Source organism: Nycticebus coucang, chromosome 3 (assembly GCF_027406575.1).
Source record: "Nycticebus coucang isolate mNycCou1 chromosome 3, mNycCou1.pri, whole genome shotgun sequence".
Classification (NCBI taxonomy): Eukaryota; Metazoa; Chordata; class Mammalia; order Primates; family Lorisidae; genus Nycticebus; species Nycticebus coucang.
Genome location: NC_069782.1, coordinates 106805508 through 106827435, shown reverse-complemented (window position 1 = coordinate 106827435; position 21928 = coordinate 106805508). Strand labels below are relative to the sequence as shown.

At 37.1% G+C, this 21928-nt stretch overlaps 1 protein-coding gene across 5 annotated transcripts in view; it reads right to left on the bottom strand.

The window, feature by feature from the left end:
* The window catches only part of RHOBTB1 (Rho related BTB domain containing 1), a 125312-nt gene that overhangs the window by 94337 nt on the left and 9047 nt on the right, over positions 1-21928 (bottom strand). For all 5 annotated transcript variants that reach the window (XM_053584073.1, XM_053584077.1, XM_053584074.1 and 2 more), the window contains exon 2: positions 16949-17050. The gene's annotated coding sequence lies outside the window, so the exon portion shown is untranslated. The remainder of the gene's footprint in view (positions 1-16948; positions 17051-21928) is intronic.

The window sequence follows — 21928 nt, the reverse complement described above, 5'->3', positions numbered from 1 at the left end:
CAACCCCTGCTTTGCCTTCCTCTTACTTTCTTTAATGCCTGTGCTTTCCTCCCCTTCCTCACCACCAACCATTTCAAATATAGCTGCGTGTGAGCCTCCACAGGAAAACTGTGTCTCCAGAGAAACGCAAATAATCTTTCTGGAAACCCAGAGAATGTCATTTAAAACCACCGGAAGGGTGGGAAGTGGGTGTGGCATGTGGTCAGATTCAAACTTCCAATGGAGTGTGTACATGAATATTTGCCTCCAGCTACATATAACACCCATTTTATTAGCTGTATTCCATGCTTAAAAACAGGAACATGGCTAATAAAATATCAAGGCTTGACCATTTTGATACTTAAAAATAGCAGTATGTGTTTTTTGATCCAGACATGGTGCTGGGTGCTAAACCATGAATAAGCTGAGGTCCTTGCTGTCAGTGAAACCTACCGAAACCCTGTTGGCCCCCTTTGAGGAGAGACCTGCAGATAGCAGGAGAGGTAACAGAAGCAAAGGAATGACCGATGCGGATCTGATTTTCAAAGGAAGGAGGGATGCAGATTCTCAAAACCTCATATAAATGAGCCTCAAAGCAACCTTGTTAAGATGGATAACTGGACACCAAATGATTCACTCAAGAACTGGTAAGGTAGATGAGCGTCACTTCCTCCCATGAGAGGTCTACCAGGTTAAGCAATGGGGATGATTATTGCATCTGAATTTCTACAGACTATTTGGCAAGGCACTTGCATGGCTTGCTTACGGCTAAGATGAGAAGTACGAGCTAGACATCTGGGGTATATTGGCAGCTTGTTGAGTGGCCATAGCCAAGAATGGCAATGAATGCAAGTCTAGAAGAAGGTTTCTAATGCCGAAGCCTCTGGTCTTGTTGTCAACATTTTTTTTTTTAAATCATTTATTCAAATAAATAGAAAGTATGCTTAGTAAACTTTCAGACGACACAAAGTTGGGATTTTAGTTAGTGAATAAGTGAGATGACAGAATTAGAATACAGACTATACTTCAAAATAATTTTTTTGAAGTTGGGACGGGACACATTTAATGAGGAACCATTAATGGAAATAAAGGTAGAGCCTTCTATGGATGTTTAAGACAAAAAGGCAAAACCCCAGCTATGCAGGTACAGGATGTGGAGACATGACATGGCTTAGACACCTGAGAAACACTCAAAAACTCTGATGTAGCTGCCAAAAAAAGCAACTTCAAGAGAAAGATTTTGCTTGAAAAGACTGTTGCTTATCATGTTTTATCCGGTGCTGGTCAAACTATAACCCAGATCTGCAAAACATGACAAAATCAGAGTATGTTTGGGTAGGGTGTTGAAGGAAGGAGAGCAGAGGAAATGAAGAAGTGTTGGAAAGGACTTGTCAGTGCATCAGAGATAAAGTCAACAATTCATTAGCCCCAAAGATTATATCTAAGACTAGAAAATGAAATTTATAGAGAGACACATTACAGCTCAATTTAAGGACTTCCTATCAATCGGAACAGCCTGAATTTGGGAGGCCAACAAATTCCCCTCATTCCTGGTGTTTCAGGGTCACTTCCATTGTCAGAAGAGTTTAGTATCATCATTTATGACCTATGAGGTCCCTTTCAAACTTGCATCTTTAGTTCTAGAGTTGTTTACCAGGCATTTATTATTTATTTATTTATTTATTTATTTTTTTGTAGAGATAGAGTCTCACTGTACTGCCCTCGGTAGAGTGCCGTGGCGTCACATGGCTCACAGCAACCTCTAACTCTTGGGCTTACTCGATTCTCCTGCCTCAGCCTCCCGAGTAGCTGGGACTACAGGCGCCCGCCACAACACTCGGCTATTTTTCTGTTGCAGTTTGGCCGGGGCTGGGTTTGAACCCGCCACCCTCGGCATATGGGGCCGGCGCCCTACTCACTGAGCCACAGGCGCCGCCCTTACCAGGCATTTATTACACTATGATATTGATGCAGCTTTTGGGGTCACTTTTAGGCTGTGCTTTTAGGATTTGGGGAAATGGAATAATAATACCTTGGATAATAATGGAATATAAGACCCTGTGATCCCTCTCCCATTCCAAGGTGAACCCTCTAGAAATGAAGTTACAGGACTTTAAACACATTGACTCATCTCAGTTCTGACGTCAGCAAGGAAAGAATTGGCAATCTAGGGCTACTGCTTGATTGACACATAAGAGAGCTGAATAAAACCACCACCTGGACACTGGGTGTCCAGTGTATTCTCCAACCACACCTGGCTGAGGGATCATCCAGTGCTGTGGATGAAGCTTACTGTCACTGAGCAAAATGTCATAGTGATGACAGTCAGTAGCAACTTTTCTCTTAATGGTATATTAAAAAAAAAAAAAACAAACCCATAGGCTTTTGACTGTTGGTGGAGACAGATCTATTCTAATTTTGCTTATTATATAAAAATTTCTTCTGAGTTTTGAATACAGTGGGGCCTCAGTGATGGGAGTGATAGTCACAGTTTACACTGAGCAGCACCGGGTTTATAAGCTGTTCAGGTTTATAAGCTCCCTATTCTACCCAAGTCATATACTTATTCAAAAGACAGAATATAAATGATAGCATGCATTTTTCCAGCCTTATATCAAATACTTATTGATCTATACTACTCAGAGCTGTATTGAATATTAATTCTATATTTCATGGCCCTTGGTAATTGTATTAACTCAATGTTGCTCATTTACTTAAGGAACTAATAAATTTTTCATAAAAATAGTTCTCTATAAAACTTCATAATCATTTTTGACCCTGGCATAATTGATTTTGCATTTACAGTTATATGCAGTAGAAAAGTTATCAAACAACATAAGAGTTAAATATATTCTAACAATACCAAGCTCAGAAAAGAGCTTACATAGCATTTTTTCTGCTTGCTTTACATTTATATTTGTGTCACAATACAAATAGGGCTTTTACAGTCCAAGATTAATGCTATGGTTTCTATGTTCATTCTATATCCATCCAAACAGTAGTTGGACCAAATAACAGCAGAAAATAATCAACAAAATGCTGAACAACTCATTGTAAAAATATTCACAGGCAGTTAAAGTCAAGATTAGAAAAAAATGTCCCAGAATATATATGTAACCCACTATTTTTGCTTTGGTAAAACTTCAGAGAACTTGTGTGACGATTCAATGCAAATAATATATGTAAAGCTTTTCCAGAGATTAGCTTAGGGTAGCTAGTTTTTACAGAACACTTTTATCATCATCATCATCATTAGCAATAATGTAATGAATAAGAAATCTGAGTCTGAGAGTATCTGGTATACAAGAGGTCTATTTTTCGCTTTATATTTGTAGAAATTATTTCTGAAGTTTTGACTCATTCAAAAATAGATGGTGAAAAGTAATGAAAACTAATAACCTAATTGTTGTGCTTCTAAGTATCATGATTGGCTCAGTACACAAAACCAGCAGTGGTGGCTTAACAGGCAAACTCAAGGACTGCCTAATCTGACCACTGCTAATCTTTGCAAAACAGCCTTGTCAGTTTTAATTTGCTTTATAGCAACCCTGCTTGGAAGGTAGCCTCACTTAGAAATAAAACGTCCACTGATGTTAACAAAGTTCTGCTGTTTAAACAGAAACAACTGCAGTGTAAGATGCAAGAATGGTTTTAGGTTTAGAGAAACAGTTCATGAATATTTTATCCATATGCCTACAGGAGTAAATACCTCTCAGGAGTTGCAACAAAGGCAAAAGTCAAGAAATGATTGCAGCATTCTATAGCATATCTGCTAATTTTTCTTTGACGATTTTTCTTGGTTGTAATGATTCAATACAGACTGCCTTGAATATTAATGTAAGCAATTGTTAAGAAGATGACTTTTGAGAAAACAACAGACTCTTTCTGCAAACCATTAAAAGGTTTTCATCTGTTAAACACTCATATTTTAGGGCAGATTAGATTTTAGTGTTTGGAGGAAATGAGATGCCAGAAGCTAAGATGATCACCAAATCACAGAGCTGGGGGATCACTGAAAGGTCATTTAGTTCATTTTCTCCTCTCCATTCCAAACAGCAGCCAAGATAGAAAACTATTCATCCTCTTCTTTAAAGTTTTTAGCATAAACTATATTTGGACCTTCTCTGAGCCAGCCTCCTTTGCGTGTGTGTGTGTGTGTGTACTTCATTTCTGAAGTTATTTTGAAGACATTGTTTGGAGATGATGTTATAGAAACATCAGAGCTAAAATGAGGAGGGCAACACCTGTTGGGTTTTATATTCACAAGGAACGACGCTGACAGCTGAGAGAGGCCATCCAGGGCACGTGGAGAAAGAGAAACAAGAAGAAACCTGCAGGCCTGGAGGGAACAAAGAGTCAAACCAAACCTTAAAAGGATGAAAAATCAAGAAAAAGTCAAATGACTTAGTATTACAGTGGCTTGCAGGAAAGAAGATACGGGACATTTTGGGATAGACGTGAGTTATATGTTAGGAAGAATTTCTTCAAAGTGAGAAGGGACACTACCCACTGAAATGAGTTCTTGATGTAAGTTAACACATTTTCAACCTTTGATTATGATATTTTCTTAAACAAAAAGGCTCTAATGTTGGCATTAGTTTAGGCAAAATAGTTTACCTAAAGATCAAAGGATGATCTTGAGAAATTAAGTCAAAATGACTTGGCGCCTATTATTCTTGAAGATGAAAAAATAATCTTTATAATTTTCTCTCTATATCACATGAAATATAATCCTCCTAATGCCTAACGTGCATGGTCAAAATCCAAAATATTTCACCTGTGCATCACTAAATTTATAATCAGGAATGTCCTCACCCCTTTCCCCATAACCTTCAAATAAACTGACTTAAAACATTTTATTTTCAAATTAGTCAAAGAAAAATAATATAAATGTGTACTTGGAAATAAAACCAGACTTCAAGTGACAAAATATAATAAAAGGAACAGGGCTCATCACTAATTATTATTGTTTCTTTTTCTCTTTTTTAAAATGGCCTTTTGTTACAGCTCTAGTAACTAATTACATACCCAGACCACATAAAGAGAAATGAATAGACACGAAAGACTAGGAAAGAGCTTGATAAATAACTACTGTTTCTTTTTGTTTTTCCTATTCCATGATAAGGTCCATACAATGAATTCTCAAGTTCACGAGGAACGAAACGTCTTTGTGTTGCCATTCATTTAAAAATAAAACTCCAAAAAAATAAATGTAGCTAAATATCAGACAAGGTTTTTTACATATCCATAGAGAACAAAATGGCAGCTCCAGGACACTCCTTTCTTGGGGATGAGATTTGGGTTAAGACTTGGTTTAGAAGAAGTAACCAATGGTATCAGTGTTTATTCTCTAGGTGCCAAATAACTTTTATCTGTTTTTCCCAGTATGGCATGTCGGTAGTCATATATTCTAGGTAAAGACATAAGTTTAGTTGAAAGGACATCTGTCAGACCTGAATTCAAATGTCACCTCTCATTACTCCCTGGATGGGTAAACCTGCCCAAGCAACTGTATTACCTTGAAGACAGTGTTAGACCGACTATAATTTCTTACAAACATCAGTTCTCTTTCCTGAGGGGTGAAAGGCAGGAAGGGCATGGTGACAACGTGTATCAGAATTACAGTATTTTATAAGCAAACATAGGTGAGAAGTGACTCTCTTGTCTTATGTTCCAGAAATGGAACTTCTACTTCTGGGCGTGGGGCTGTATGATCTTAAAATGATCTCACTGAGAACATCCACATTAATTAAAATGCTTCCTTATAGCGGAATGCCAATATGTAAGTTTATAGTAAAAATATATCCATCGAACTAATGAGCTGTATCAAAGGATTGATGTATTTTTTTTCCAAATGTGTAGACATAGATATAAATCTAATCATATGGGAAGGAGAGTTATAATCAATTAACTGGTTACTGAGTAAGTCTGGGTTCAGATCAGAACCAGGGAAACAACTTGGAAAGTGTAAATGGCTCATGTTTTAAAACCATGACAACCTAATGCATTTTTATCTCTCCAGGGACACATGTGCTACGTGGTCAAGAGATTGGTATTTCTGGGCAAAAATCTTTTTATTCTAGCAAGTGCTGGAAAGGTGCTACCTATATTTTCCTTTTTAATCTCCCTTTTTATATATCCACTACAGAATAAACTAACTTCTGATGGATAAGCATGTTTATTCATAAGAGTTTTAAGTGATGTGTAGACTAAACACTGAAATTTTAAGCCGAAACACAGGTTTATCAGCTTGCAAGGGAATGCTTTGCAATAATTGTGTGAATGCTGTGCTGACTGTATTTGGAAGCAAGACTGAGTTTTTGTAACATTTCGTCGGTGCTGTTCTGAAAAATCATCAACACCCGATTGTATATGCATTCTCTCTTTGAAAAGGAATATAGTGCTTTTACTTAGCATGAACAATATTTTTCAGTTTTCCCATATAAAAATCTCTTTTCTAAACGTTTCATTTTGGCAAAAGTTAGCAGAATTATATACAAAGATGACAATCAATGAAAACAGAAATGCTATAATAATGGTTTCTGGGATTACAAAACTGAGAAGCTGGGAAGGAAGCCCAGCTCAACATTTACAATAATGGGATGCTCACGTGTATCTCATGATCTGTGAGAGGATGGTGGAGAAGGAGGAAGTGGAAGCCACTCTTTTCTGATTCTCTGCCCATTCAGTTCATTGTTGCACCAGGAAAGTGGAATCAATCCACAGTTTTCTTGTAAGGCTATGTAAGGACACAACATTCTCAGGAGAAAATGATATAACCAATTTAGAAGCTGCAGTGGAGATCAAATAAATGTAAATGGGAATATTAAACACAATCAAAAAAGTCTTGGACCAGAAAAAGGCTGGAAGTACTAGCCATTGAAACTGTGGCACACTACAGAATGCTATATAAGAGCATTTCTTTTCATTTTATTAGACGGAAGGATGTTTAAAAGGATGAAATTTCTGTACTCTTATGTTTAATTTATGCTCCAATATTTGAAATGTTTCTCTTGATTATTTGTATATTCTTTTCTATTTTTATAACAGAGAGCAGGATAGCTGAAATCTCCCTGTTGATATATATATATATAATAATACCTTGTTTCCCCGAAAATAAGACAGTGTCTTATTTTAAGCTGTGCTCCCAAAGATGCGTTAGGTCTTATTTTCAGGGGACGTCTTATCTTTCCTGTAAGTAGGTCTTATTTTCGGAGGATGTCTTATTTTCGGTGAAACAGGGTAGAAGTGTCTGTCATATGAAAATAATCCACAGCGCTCATTCAAGGATCAACAGCTCTGAGTTGGGAACTTGCACTCTGAGATACTGACTCCTCTTGCCCCTTTCACAACTGATGTCTAAGTTGGAGGAGAATATTTCAGTGGCATTCATTTTAAAAATTTATTAAAAAAATTTCTATACCCTGATTAAGCAGACCTGATAGGAAATTACACAAATTAAAATATACTACCTCATAAGGTGTTGTTTGGTTGGTAGATCTAACATACTGGAGTTTAGATTTCAATTTTTAATAATAAAAGTATTTTCATGGAATTCCTATCAGAGTACTTCCTGACTTCTAAGTTTCAAAAGCCAGCACTTCCTGACTTCTTGGATTAAAAATACATTTTTCATTTGAAAGAGAATTCCTAGACTTTGGAAGAGTTTAACTACCCAACACACACAACGCGTTTTAAATCATCTGCCTTTGACAGCTCAGCTAACATGACGATGTTTAGATTTCATCAGAAACTTCTGCATGTGGAATTAGGGCAGGAACTTCTTCAAAATACATTTTTAAAAGTCTTAGCTTAGAGTGGCTAAATTTAAGAGTCTTGAGATCTGTAAACAAGGGAGAATTATACATTATAAGTTATCATGAAAATAAGCACATTTCTAATTAATTTTTTTAAAATGCCTTGGGATAAAATGAACTTTTTGGTGCTTTTCCCCTCTAAATCGTAGAATTAATGTAGCAGAATAAAATTAGAAGATTATTAGCTGTGTTGGTGCTTAGGGAGTGTTTTGAAAACGTGGACCATACACTTTGAGAGGATCAGTTTTACTTATAGCTTAATATAACGCATTATGGAGAAATAATGCAAATGATAGTTGGGGGATGTGGCCCTTTTTATTAAACCTTAGTGTATCACTTATGTGTGGTTAGTTACACTCCTCCATAAAAGTGGCCCAAACCACTATTTCACTAGTGCAAAAATTGATAAAGAAAATAGAAAGAAGAAATGATGGCAGGAAAAGAAAGATGGAAAGCAGATAAGAACAAAGACTCACAATCAGGAGTCACTCTCTGCGCAGAGACAAATGATCAGACTTGTTTCCTCTTTCACTCTCACCAAATGTCATTATCAACCTTTTGGGTTTTCATTTTAACATTACTATTTTAAATTCTGAAAATCTCAATATACTGAAAATCTCACTGCCCAGATCCCACATGGTCATTTTTATAGAAGGACCATTTCTCACCCACATGAACCAAGGGGGAGAAAGGGAAATGGCTGATTTAAATACCCTAACTCAGAATTTACTGTGGATTTAAAATCTTTGACTTAATGTTGCATTAACTACTGTGGCTGCTTTACTGCTTTTAAAACATGCATATATAATTGGATACTGTGATGCTTTGCCCGTAAAATAAATACTGACTCACACTAAAATAAATACTCTGCATGATGAAGTTCATGTAGACATAAATTAATCATTTACCAGTTAACCAATATGCATAGGAAAGAAATAGATCACTTATTAAAGGTTGCCTCATCTATAAAATGGGAAAAATAAAAATGCTGATATATTTTACTGCACTGCTGTAAGGAAAAATGTATGAAATGATTGCTAAGCAGTTTATAAACCATAAAATGCAGTATGAACATTAAATTAATAATATTTGTACTAATTCAGATTCAACACCCTCTGCATTAAATATGTCTTTTTGCCTATTGAAGCATACACAAAACCAAGCTGAGGCTTTTTATTTAATTTTTAATGATGTCTTCAAAATTCTGCAAAGCATCACAGAAGCTGTTAAAAAAACTTTTCCAATGGCTCACTGCTACTGTTTCTAAGACAAAGTTTTTGGCTGTTCACATCCTCAACCTCATTGTTACAAGTCTTCTCCCAAAGGGATTTATGTCTTTCCCTTGCACTACATAGTAGTTACAAAGGGAACATGAATTTGAATTTTTTTTTTAATCAGGTAGAAGTTATTAACATGCTCCAGGCTTTGCTTTATTTTAAATTATAGATTGAGATAAGGAAGTAATGTTAAACTGGGCGGGTATGTTGGGTCTCTGTACATTGCATCAAAATGATTTGCAGTGCAAACCTTTTGTGCTGGGACAGCAGTTCGGCCATGAATCAGCAAGGTCTCAGGGCCATCTTGCTGCTCAAATGCTATGGGCTCTAGAGATAAATCAAGCCTCTGTTTCTCAACTTGAATGCAGAAACACCATTCAAGGGCACAAGACAGACCTAAGCAATGTAGAACATTGTTCCTCCTTCTTCTTCTTCCTTTTAATAGAATATTTTTATTTAGAAGACCTACTTGCATGAAACCTGTAATCCACTCAGCACATTCTTAACACCATCAATGTCCCTTTGACACTCAATGATAAAACAAATCGGACGTTTCTCTACTCACTTCCTTTTACAGAGGCCATTAATATAAAAATACCTCTTCTTCCTCTACTATGAAATGATAAATCGCTGGCTGGAGATGTTTGAAATATTGCCAAATTTCCGCCTTTGTATCATGTGTCACCAGCAATAATAAACAGTGATTAATCTTTGGTCATGAACTATATTTATGGCTTTCTTGTCATCAGGAGGTAAGTATTTTCTTGTATCAGCTTTAAGGCTCTAACATTTATGCTAGGAACATGTGTGCTAGGAAAAATGTACCTATGTTCCAAGGAAACTCATCCTCACATTTTCTTTCACTTCACTATTCATGGAGTTTGTAATTCCATCTAAACCTCTCTCTTTTTTGCCTCAGGCCTCACCCAGGAGTGTTCTTTAAATCAGGAATTTGAATTTATCCCAGTAAATTCATCATTCTGGTGCTAACAGTGTCCTTGTCTAATATGAAACGGAATAGAAAATGGGATATGGTTAAAATGCAAACTGATCCCAGTTAAACCTTACCAGTGGTCAAAAGAAAACACACTGAAACTGCTCCTTCCATCTCCTAAACCCACCCTGGGGGGTCGAGGGTCAAAGTTTTCCTAAAAGAACTAGAATAAAGGCAGAGCACCAGAATATACAGCCAAATGAAGGCAAATGAAGGCTTGGAGGCAAAAGGAATGAGACCAATAAGGGGCAGTTCTACTTCAAGTCAGTTTAATCTGTCCCGGGTCTGCTGGGTACCAGGCACTGGAGAATGTGTTTGGGGTACACCAGTCAAAACTGACAAAAATCGCCCCCCCTCCTGCAGCTAACCTTCCAGGGGAGGGAGACAAACTCTAAATAGGAGTAAATTATGTAATTTATCAGAAGGTGGCAAATATTACGGAGGGAATTCAGGAAGGGGAACAAGGACCTGTGGGTTGAATTTTCAGAAAAGTGGTCAGTGAAGGTCTTATTGAGAAGGCAACTTTATTTTTTTGAGACAGGCTCTTGTCTGGGCAAGAGCACAGTGGTGTCATGATGGCTCACAGCAACTTCATACTCCTGGGTTCAAGCAATCCTTCTGTCTCAGCTTCTTGAGGAACTGGGACTAGAGGTGCACCTATCACGCTGGCCTCATTTTTATATTTTTTGTAGAGATGAGGTCTCAGGCTTGCTCTTGTTCAAGTTAGTCTCAAACTCCTGACTTCAAGAGATCCTCCTGCCTTGGCTTCCCAAAGTGCTGGGATTATAGGCGTGAGACACAGTGCCTGGGCAGAAGGTGACAAAGACTTAAAGGAAGTGAGAAGGTAAGCCATGTGGATTTGTGAGGGAAGGGTGTCTCAGAGAGAGGAAATAGCAAATGCAAAGGTCCTGAGGCAGAACACACCATCTGTGCCTGCATAGTTCTAAGGAGGTCAGACTGGCTGGAGTCGAGCAGAACAGGGGAGAGAGGAACCAGAGGGAACGAAGTCAGGGAAATCATCCTTGGCTGACTCTGCATGAAACAGGAAGTCACTGGAAGGTTTTAAGTCAAAATGATTCAAGGAGCAAATGATCTGACTTACACTTTATTGAAATAGACTATAGGGGGTAAAGCTGGAAGCAAAGAGATCAATTAACTAAATTAAAATATAGCAAATCTGTTGCATAGGTTTAAGGAATATGAGCTAGACAGTAATGATAGACAAGAGTTTAAAATTAAATGCCAAGACACTGCAGTTGTAACTACATGAAGCTAAAACTAGTTGGAAGAAAGAATTCATAAAAAATCAATTAATTTCTGCAGCATTAAATGGCAAGCGTGAATATGTTTTTAACCAAGTTTATACATATATGATAAAAAAAAACTCTTAAGTCGTGGGAATTTTAAGTATCTGTTGCTAAGGAATAGATTAGAAATTTCCCTTCTTAACATTGTGTTGTGGAGTTAAGCAAGGGCCTGTTATGATGCTGAGATGGTCTTCCTAAGTATCTTTCAGTCTGGTGCTTCTCGGTAGTTGGAAGTTGGAGAAACGTGAACAGTTAAGAAGAAAACATACATGTATCACCAAGAAGAATGATGGGACCCATACTTTGGATTAATCGTAAGTATTTTTATTTTCAAACTTAAAACATGAATTATGGGAACACACCAAAGGTTGGGTCTCCTCTAAGGAATAAAGAAAATGGAAAAGCAAAGGCATCAATGAAAGATGAATTCAGACTTACAGTCAACCTTACTGGCAGTTGTAATGGTTAGGCTACAAAACAGAGCTCTTCCCCATCATCTTTTGAGCTCTTCAGCTTTTACAAATTAGGGCTGAAGAACTGTCAAAATTCACAGAGTGCCCATTCAGAGACTCACTTTCCTCTCTCAAGTAGGTTACTACACTTACCTGGGGAAATTTATAATGAATTACCGTTAGGCAGCTAATTAAAAAGTGAATTATCAACTATATTAAAAATTGCCAGAAAGATGCGCATTTATTCATTCTTTAATTTTGGAAATCTACCTTTCCCTTACAAAAAATTTCCTCACTGGGAAATTCCATGTTTAATATGTACATTTTCCTTTTTCTTCTGAAATCAATTTTATTGAAGTGAGTCTCAGATTTCTGTTTATTGAGTTAATGGATGTGGTTCAAGCTTTCTCTGTCAGTAAAAACTATCTAACATCATAGTTTTTCTTTACGACAAGCATAAAAAGCCATGATATCAATCCCAAAGCAATGTAAGATCCCTAGAATTACTTTTGAGTCAAAGGAATAATAATGATGAAAATTATAATTGCTACCATTTTTCCTTTCTAATATATGCCAGTGCTTTACATCTCATTTAGTTCTTCCAAGAATTCCATGAGGTAATTTTACAGCCAGTAAACAGATGCGGGAACAGAGCTCAGAAAAGTTAGGTGCACTACTGAAGGTCACACAGCTTGAGGGTTATAATGTTAAAATGCAAACCCAGGTCTGTTTGACCTCAAAACTTCTTGAGTTAAGCAAGATTTTTTTCCCTCCTTAAAAGAGTTTAACATTTAGTTAAAACTATTTTGTTGCATTCAACTGATTTTGAAATTGATCGTATTCATGTAGGATAGAGTCAGCTAATCAAGAGTTTACATTCATCAGAAGACCATATTTCCTAGCCATTTGTCCAAACATCAGTTTATTTTATAAAATGTGAGCTTCAGGAGACCTCTGATGCATTATTAACATCAGATGTTAAAAAATAACAATCACTTGGTACTTTAAGTTACTTTTTATGTCGTCTCTTATTTTCATCTAATTTCTGAGAAGATACAAATTAAATGATGGCCAATGAACTTTGGTACAATCCTCCCCATGGGTCTGCTAGACCAGTTAGGTATTAAGTGGGTCAGTCTACTTCTAAAGGCACCTCTATGTGGCCACTCCAAGTAAATGACTGAGCAGACAGGCATGACTAACTGGGCTGGGATGGGCTTACTGACTTATAGCGCTTAATGCTGACACCATGGATCCACCATTTGGATTCCTTCTCAAATAAATAATGCAACAATAACAACATAATCACACTAATATTTTTGAGGGCCTACTGTAGTCATTACACATGTTACTTCACTCTGCCCCATGGTTTCTCATCCTTGAGATTATTGACTTTTTGGGCCAGATGATTGTTATTGTCGGGGACTGTTGTGTGCAACTAAGGACGCTTACTTAAAGCATCCTGGGCCTTTACACATGAGGCACCTGTAGGACCCTCACCCATTCCAATTGTGTCAGCCAAAACTAGTCCAGTCATTACCAAATGTTTTCAGTTGGGCAAAATCACTCCCTTTGGAGAACCTGTTTTATTTTCTCAACAACAGGAGGAGGTCAAGATTATTAGACTAATATCACCGATGAGGAAGCTGTGGCTCTCAGAGGTTTAAGTAAAACGCATAGGGTCTCACAGATAGTAAGTTACAGAGCTCCAATGCAGGGAGACTGCCTCACTCTTGAACTCTCACCCTGAGGTTGAAATTCACATGTGAATTTCATCTGCCCTCTTTCTCCTCCCTCCCCTTCACCCTTCTATCTCATCAAGGCATGTGATAGTGGGAGAGGAAGGGGTACACATGATATACTGCACGAAACTTTCTTATTGTACCCTGGTCTTTTATTTGACTGATTAATTCCATTTTAATTGGAATTCTAGAAACTAATGAAAAAAAATTACAAGTGTTAGATGGTCTCTTTTCAGTGCTCTTGAATCTGTCTGATTTAATTCTAACCAATTAGCATGCCATTATGGAGGAATATTGTGCTGAGAATCAATATCACACTAAACACTAATATTTTATTCAGTATTAAAAATTTATACAAACGGTAATACAAGTGCTTTATCCCTCTTTCTCTAAACGAGAAGAAATGCTTCCTTACGGCGATTCCAGTGAAGATGATATCTTCTTAGGAGACTATTGTTATTATGCTTTACACAGATCATTGCTTAAATGAATCAGTAAGATTTAATTGAATGAAATTTGTTTATTTTATTATAAGATGTATGAGTTTTCAGGGTATCAAAAATTGTTTTTCTTCTTTTTATACCTATAGTATAATTCCTAGTTAACAAAAAGTACGTTATTGTCCAATATCATACTGTAAAAAGAACAAAGTAACTGTCATACTTATTCTGATTTTATGATATGATTTCTTTTCTTTTTTTATTTCCTCACTATAGTTAGTAGGGGAAATATCACTTCTCTCTTTTTTTTTTTTTTTCCATTTCTTTACCCTTTTTTTATAGTCTTAGGCTGGAATCCAAACCTAAATGTATTCAGATTCTGCATTTTATGTCTTACAAAGAAGAATATATCTAGATATATTATGATACACATAAATTCAAACCTAGATAAACATCTGATAACCACCTAAAGATAGTTTAGTGAGGTACAATTTCAAATCTACTTTCCCAATTGTGCCTCTGGGTATGTTCCCAGTGTCTGGCCTTACCATGCTCTTTGATTTTAGACCCTTCGACCCACTACAAGGACCCTGTGGAACTTCTTGGCCCCTTCCTTCTCCTGGCCTGTCCCTCTGTTTTTTTCCTCCTATGGTCAGTACTTTTCATGCTTCCAAGCTAGGGCAGCACTAAAAGATTTCCATAGTGTGGATTTAATGAAGATATTTACAATTTTTTAATACTTAATGTACTTTAATTCCCAACTTCTTGGTCAAGTATTTGAAAACTACCTGAAAATTATACCATTTAAAAAAATCCCTAACTTGGGTGATGCCTGTGGCTCAGTGGATAGGGCACTGGCCCCATGTACCGAAGGTGGCAGGTTTGAACCCGGCCTTGGCCAAACTGCAACAAAAAAATAGCTGGGGGTTGTGATGGGCACCTGTAGTCCCACCTACTCGGGAGGCTGAGGAAACAGAATTGCCTAAGCCCAAGAGTTGGAGGTTGCTGTGAACTGTTATGCTACAGCACTCTACCGAGGGTGACAAAGTGAGACTCTGTCTCTTAAAAAAAAAAGAATCCCTAACTTTGTGAATTATTGTACTCTGTTCCTCAGTATTAGCATTAGAAAAGTTTTGCTCCACATTTTTGCACCATTTGGGTCAGCAGAGATCAATCAGTTAATATGCACACAACTTAAAAATGTTGCTTATAATTCTAAAGGCATATTGAAAGCTAAAAATTGACACACACAACCAAACCAAAAAAAAAAAAAAAAAAAATCATCAAATAAATTAAGCTAACCAAAACATTAGAGATTGGAGGTACATACAGCATAACACTCACCATTACAAATAGGGAAATTTAAACTACAAAAATAACATTTAATGGGTTGACTTTTCTAAAATATCGATGGGATTTCATTAATAAGTGTTTTATGCATATGGCTATTCTGAATAGTCCTTTAAAAACGAAAGACTAATGCCTTCATGAGAAGTATTATTAAGTAAACATATTTGGATCTGGCTTATGAAAATAAGACTTGAGAAATACAGGACTTGAGAATTTGAAATGTGTGTATAAAATGCAAATAGAGTTAATTAACTGAAAACCCGTAAGACAGAATTTCCTTAAATAAGCAATTACTTTGGGAACTAATAGTGTAAATAGGATCCTGATTCATGAGCACGAATACCCATATGAGAGAAGGATCAGCAAATTTTATTCTTTAAGTTATTTATGCATACATGGTAATATATCATTAATTTGGGGCTTTGATACATTTAAAATCTTTGATAATTTGTTCATGAGCTAGACTGACATTTACTTTTGCTTCGCAAATGCTTTATTTATAGGTAGATAATATATGGTGTTTTAAACATTTATTTTCAGTCTTATGTACACTTTTTAGACACAGAATAAGCAATTTTCCAGGAACCTCAGGCTCTTTACAAGCTCCTACATACATCCAATCTATGCTAATAACAAAATGTTCATATGATTTATTATAACAGGTCTCCTTAAGAACTTCTATTTTGTAAATGTTTTGTTGAAGTTACTATATGTAGTTCAAGGTAATAAAAGCCACGTTTGTTTAAAAGTTATAATTCAGCCTTCCCACAAATTCACATATGCCCACCACTCACCCTAATTCACTGGAATAAATGAAATTTTACCAACATCCATAGCCATGCATAAAAAGAGTTTTTCTTTTAAACATGCATTAGGACATATAAACACGTAAAGAAAAATAAAAGCCATTGTAGAGTGAAAATAATTAACAATGTTATGGTGGACAAAGGAGAGTAAATTGTCCATTTCAAGTCATTTTAAATCCTTTAGGCACAATACCCTGGGGGAAAAAAATTAATAATGTGGCCCTTTCTTCGGAAGTTGATTTTGGTCCCATGGGATGAGTCTGGGTGTAATCATGGGCAGAGTGATAATAAGATTTTCCAATTAAAGACAGTCAGTGCCCAGGCCAAAAGAGGTGGATGCTTCGAGCCAGGGCATGTGGGAAGAATAAACAGCACTGCACAGCAATCTGGCCATTTCTAAATCTTCCTTGTCTGTGGCCATGACTTTTCAGAGCCCACATGTCAATTTTTTTGCACAAAATGCTCCTCACTAAAGAATTTTAAGTGTGTATAAAATGGGTGAAAGAGTGATGTTATTTTAATGATCAAAATTCATATGTAGATCCAAATGACTCCAATTCTAAACTAGATAAAGCATATTGAGCTAGAATTTATAAAACCTACAACTGAACTAAAACATGGAATATTTCTATTTTTTATGAAACATTCTGGAGACAAACCAGGATAGTATTCATAAGTCACACTGTCTTCACATAAGAATCATTTCCATTGCTTTGTTAAATATTGTAAGAAAATTATAAAGAGAGGAAAGCCAATTTGGTTACCCAAATTAGTAGCTACTCACCATTCGAAGGGTGAAGGTAAGCTTCAATTCCATTTTCATGACTTAATCAAGACTGCTTGATGAAGAGACCTCTTTTCATGTGCTTCTTGATTGTTAGAAAACCTAGGAAGGATGTAAAAGCATGAAACAGGTCATTATCAAGAAGAAAACTACTCAAACAATATTAGTTTCTCAGGTCAGTAATTATTTCTCTTCAGAATGAGAGCTATCCCAGCCTACTGCAAGCCATGTACAAGTCTCCCACTTGTTCATAAAAGTTAGAGCAGGGAAGGCTGAAATGACTATGGTCTTGGGAGACCAAACGCCTTGGGTTGAATCTCACTCATAGGATTTGTCCAAGTAAACTTGAAGTCCGTAACTTCACCAACGCTCAGTTCCTCATCTCTCAGAAGTAATAATGCCAGCTATTCATGGGGACTGTTCTGATGATCAAATGAAATGACATGTGGAAAGATATTTAGTTAATAGTAAAAGTATTTATTGATGCCCTGACTCTTTACCTTAAGGAATTGTGGAGGTTTCCTAAAAAATTAATTAAATATAAATAAAAATAAGAAAATAGAGGGTGGCGCTTATAGCTCAAAGGAGTAGGGTGCCTGCCCTATATGCTGGAGGTGGCTGGTTCAAACCCAGGCCCCGGCCAAAAACAGCTGAAAAAAAAAAAAAGAAAGAAAAGAAAATAGAGTTAAAAGTAAAAAAGGAGGAGATATATACAGAGGGTGCCCAAAAATGTATATATATTTTAAGAAGGAAATGGTATGAATATTATAATACTCAATAGACACTGATAACAGAAGATGAGTAAAAGTCACATTTGAGTGGCTCCTATAATTGCAGAAATCAAATACGACATGAGTATCATAATTTTCATACAGCTTTTTCCTTTCTTAAAATGTGTACACTTTTTTTTGACACCCTCTGTATATGTGTATATACCTAGATTGGTCAACAGAGTTGAAGTGATTTAAAGCTATACTTTGGTTTGCTTTTCTTGGTTATTCAGGGGAAAATTTGTATTTCTTGGTTATTCAAGTGAAAATAAAACAAAATTTCTTTTGTAACTCTTATTCTTAGGCAAAAATACATTGTTTTCTCCAAAGAAACCAGATATTTTACACTTCTGATATAAAATTCATAAAGAAAATTGTCACGTAAAACCTACTATGGAGACCTTGAGATAAAATAGACTATTTGGGGAGTAGGACTAACAACAACCTAGTATGAAAATTGTGGGGTAAAACAGTACCTTTGCTTGGAGGTAGTTATTATTTCTACAAAAACTACATTATTCCTAGAGACCAACCTCAAACGTGGATTGGGAAAATCCTAAATATTATATATAAACCCAGTAACTCCCAATTAGTAAACCAGCTGGCTTTCCTCCCCTTCTCCCTTTCTGTGTGTCCCCAACAAACACAGAGCTTCTTCACTTCAGTCACTTTCCTCATTATTGACAGGGGCAGAGCTGCAAAGGTGAAGTGTGGATGAATGTGAGCCAGCCCTGACATCTGCACGGTGCATTTCCTGGGGCCATTCTATGGGCAAAGGAAGAGGAAGGGAAAAGTTGGGAGCGAGTGAATTTATCAATGAAATAAATATTAGCTTGAGGCCTCTTCCTTGAAATCCACACCTTTTTCTTGGCTTTCATAAAACGTCACTTCTCAGGCAACTCCCCTGAAATTATCTCTTGAATTTGCCTTGACTTGAAATTGCCTTGCCTTCAATATGGGCCTTCCACAGGGTTCTCCGCTTGGTGGCAATTTCACTCACATCCATAGCTTAAATTACACCCTGCGGATGCTCTTCTGGTCTAGATCATCATACTCCCCTGAATTTACTTTTCTTTTCATACCTAAAATGAGCAGCATCCTCACTCACCCTGGCTCAACGCTTGGTGTCATCCTCATTCTCCCACTCTCTGCAAAACTCACATCCAACTGACTATGGCCACTCTGCACACAAAAGACTCCTACTTCCCATTTGCATGTTCAAGTCCAGCCTCACCATTCAGAAACTCATCCACCATCTCCATTCAGGCAACAACGTCCCATTTAATGTCCTCCTGCTTCTAATCTCCATGATTTCCCAGCTTTCTTGGTGATCTCAGTCATTTTTCCTGAAACTCACCCTTTTTTTCTTGTTTGAAAACTTCTAAAAGCTCTCCAATATATCCTTGTAAGATCCAGTTCCAATCTTTTCAGCAGAGCTTTCCAAGATCCGAGATCAATACATTTGCCACTTTCCACATAACCTCTCTAGTCATACTAAACCATTTCCCTTTACTGTCACCCTCTCACCACCACCACCAAAGTGTTTCCTGCTCCCCAGACCTTGAATGATAGCTTTCTCCTGGCTGAAATACCCATCTTTTAACACCCAGTTTACATACCATCATTCTCAGGGATCTTCCTGAATCCTTGAGTAAGAATTCATTATACCTTCCTCTAAAACCAAAGATCCTTAACTGTCCCCTCACTATGAAAATCACATTTCTAGTAGTCTGGATTTATTTCGGACAGCTGTCCATCTGGCAGCACCCTTGCCTCGGGAAGTTTATAATCTAGCTAGGGAATCCCTACTTTATTCACATATCAAACTTCCACAGGATAATATTCAATGCTTAAGTATGGGGGAATGTTCTATAAATAACGGGAGATTAGATAATTTTAAATGTCTAATAGCACCATGAAAGGTTCTGAACATTGGGCTAAGAAAACCTGTTAGAAAATACTTTCTGAATAATAAGTGACACAGTGAGACTGTCCAAATTTAGAAGACAAAAAGAATAAAAGAAGAGAGGCTGAGAGAAAAAAAGTACAGGTGGGCAGGTTATTTGTCTCCTTTTTTATTACTTAACACAAATTTGTTTGACTATTTTATAAAAATCAAGTAAGTATTTTCAACTGAGGAAAAATGTTGCTTTTGCTTTAATGATTCAGATCATGAAATGCATTTGAGATTATCACATGAATATATATTATGACATTAGTTTATCTTATGATAGATCTTCCATAAGGGATGGTAAATGTCTTCATAGTGCCTATCCTAATATCTGCTATGTATAAGATGGTTTAGTGTTTGTTCAATTAATAAATGCTAACTCAACCACTTATCTCTTTCCAACTGCCCCCTAATCTCTCACTTCCTCTTCATGGCCAAACTATTGCAAATAATCACCAATGCTTGCTTTCTTTTCCCTCCCAATGGCACTCTCCATCTGACCTCTGCTTTATCACTTCACCCACTGTGCTGAGATAGGGACTTCCTCTCTGTATCTCCTCTGAGTGGATTCACACTTCTTTATTGAAGCAGGAGTAGAGAGGGAAACTGAGGCTGTAGCTCATTACACAGGAATCACGAAACACACACTCTGGTGTGATGACTCAGGCTCTCTCCTTCACACAGCAATGCCAGCTAGTGGGACAGGTGAGCCAGAACTGCTCTGTCGACATTTGGTTTATGCATTTATTCTGGCTGCAAGAGCACTGTTGACTGGAGGAACTGGCAAGGCTGCGCTTGTAAATTCCCTGATGGTATTTTTTAAAGACAGATAATGAAATATGAACATGTAAAATATCTCACACAGGCAGGATCACGGACAGAACCCAGTTACAATTATGTTTCATATACATATCACCTAGCAATTTCTCTGTAATTCAAAACCAATTATTTCCTGATTGGTGTTCTTAATAAATAAACATTTCTCAGTCTTCTTCATTCAAACCAGCTGTCCAACTGCTCATAACTTCCTGAACCCCTTGCTCCTCTGCCTTCCATGACTCAGGAATCCCTGGGTTTCCTTCTGTTTCTTTCTTCTTCTTCACTTTTGGGCCATTATGGGTTTGATTTTGTCAAGACTTTGGCCTCGAATTCTTTTCTTACACTTTCTTCACAACTTTCTCTAAGCAATCATATTCATCTCCAGACTATGAATGCAAAGATGAGTCACAAGTGTATATCCCAACATCAGTCCTCTTTGACAAGCTTCACACCCTTCGACCCATGTCCACTTGCTTTATCCTGTGATGTCCCAAGACATCTCAAACTTGACATGGCCAACAATGAATGTAGTGTCTGTCTCCACAAACACGTCCCTTTCTAGTGCTCCCTGGCACTTAGCCTTGGGCTGTGTGGAAGGACTGCAGAAGATGGCCTGTCACTTTTACTTGCTATATATATCTTGAATGCATCCATTTTTTAGAAATCACCAGCACCTCATCCTTCGTCCCCTAGGCTCAGTTACTACTGTCTCACCGCTGAAATAGCCAACTGGTTTACATAACTCTTGCCTCTTTCCAATCTATACTCCTCATTGTAGCCAGAAATATTTTTTTCAGAATATAAAATTGATGCTGTAACTGACTACATAGCCCACCAAAAACAAAAACAAAAACCCCACCTTTCTCCAGTCCTAAGAAAAAAGGCATATTTCTTGATATGGCCAAAAAGGCTTTCATGGTGACGGTCTCTGATTACATCTCCAGACTCAAGAAGTTCATCTGTCCTCCTGGTGCTCCACCCACTACGGCCTCCTGCAGTCTCTGACATCGCCCATGTTCTCTCCTGCTAGAGGGCTTTTCCAAGTATCCTGCTGTCAGTCTGTGGTCAGTTGACACCTGTGCATCATGTAAATCTCATTTTCCAGAACCCTGTGTCTGTCCTTTATAGTACTTGGAACAGTTTCTATTTCCTATTTATTTATTTCTATCTTCCCCATGAGGCCACAGGCCAAATGCAGGCAGGTAATACCTGATGCAATTTATTGTATCCTAACCAGCAAAGACAAATTGATTGAAAGTCGGAGTTTTTGAAATGAGCATGAAAATAAACACCGCTATAAGTTCAGTGAGAAAAACATCCCATAGTTTAGAGTTTTAAAATCCTAAAGATAAGCACGGGGTGGGAATCGGTCACAAGAGCATGGAGAGTTTTGAATGAACTTATGAAATTATAGTAGGGGGGCTTCCTTTCTCTTTCAGA